Source organism: Octodon degus, unplaced genomic scaffold, assembly GCF_000260255.1.
Source record: "Octodon degus isolate 3935 unplaced genomic scaffold, OctDeg1.0 scaffold00447, whole genome shotgun sequence".
NCBI lineage: Eukaryota > Metazoa > Chordata > Mammalia > Rodentia > Octodontidae > Octodon > Octodon degus.
This window is the reverse complement of record NW_004525023.1, coordinates 318,161-319,436: the sequence shown is the minus strand read 5'-3', so window position 1 is coordinate 319,436 and position 1,276 is coordinate 318,161. Positions and strand designations below refer to the sequence as shown.

At 40.0% G+C, this 1,276-nt stretch overlaps 1 protein-coding gene across 1 annotated transcript in view; it reads right to left on the bottom strand.

The window, feature by feature from the left end:
- The window catches only part of LOC101559951 (liver carboxylesterase 1-like), a 127,520-nt gene that overhangs the window by 46,196 nt on the left and 80,048 nt on the right, over window positions 1-1,276 (bottom strand). The window lies entirely within an intron of this gene.

Below are 1,276 nucleotides of genomic sequence, written 5' to 3'. Positions count from 1 at the left end.
CATACTTCTTTGTTTCTTTTGTTCTTATTGGTATGTATTACTGATCACATCAAGATATACTTCCTGAGAAGTAAATATATTGAGATGTATATGGTTAGTGGCATTGTATGGGTCTCTATTTCTTTACTCTTCTCTAGGCTTCTGTACCACACAGATTCCTCTTTTTCTTTTTCTGGTGGAACCGGGGATTGAACTCAGGCCCTTGTGCTTGCCAGGGAAGTGCTTATTCCACTGAGCCATCTCCCCAGCCCCAAGATTCCTCTTTATAGTTAGGAGGAAAATGTTAGAATGATAAAGAGAGATGTACCAGAGAAATTGTGAAGTAGGATTGGATCCATGAAATGATGTTGCTTCCTCAAAGGAGAAAAATGTAGAGGCTTATGAACCTGGCTCCAAAAGTTACATATTTTTAAAAGCAAATTCAGTGAGAATCCTGCTAAGAAGATGTTATAGGATGAGGATATCACAAGACTGTAAAGAGGTATGTGAGGGATAGGCACAATAATCCGGATGAAGATGCAGAAGCACATCATGCACGTGTGGCCTCATTGAATTCCCGTGCAACAGAAGAGAAGGGTCTGAGAATAAAACACAGGAATAGCCTCAATTGAGACTGAAATCATCCGCCAGCTTTGGACTGTAGAAGGGCACAACATCAGGGCAGCCAAGAGAGAAGAGGTGCTGGAGCTAGCAGGAGTGCAGAGTGCTTCAAAAAGGGGGATGTAGGTAAAGCAGAAATTTCAAGGCATGGTCTGGATTTTCCCAATGATAACTCTGCAGCTACATAAAATGGGCTGATGTCAACTAGTCCAGCATGAGTATATGCATGCCTTGTGAGACTACAACAAGAATGAAAACAACAGTAGTCACCATTTTGTTTATAAAGATTGTCCACTTTGGGACAAACATACACTCTCATTCCTTACAGTTGATTCTAAAACAAGGCTTTGCTACATTAGTGTGAAAATGATCATGTTATACATGAAGGAAGTGCCAAATTATTGCAGCCTTTGTGGGTTTTCTAAATATGAAAATGAATGGAATTGCCAGGGTAACCACTAATAAAGGACAATTCCCTTCCAAATTTAGGTCCTTCCTCTGCTTTATACTCCATGCCAGTTCTCAAGCAGTACTACCTAGCCTGAGAGAAGGCAAAATCCTTTTGAATTCAGTTATCTTATGTTGCTGACACTTGTGTATTATCTGGTTTCAAGACCAGTGTGACTATCACGTGATTTTTCATATTATCTTGGAAGAGAACATGTTCCTCAGAATC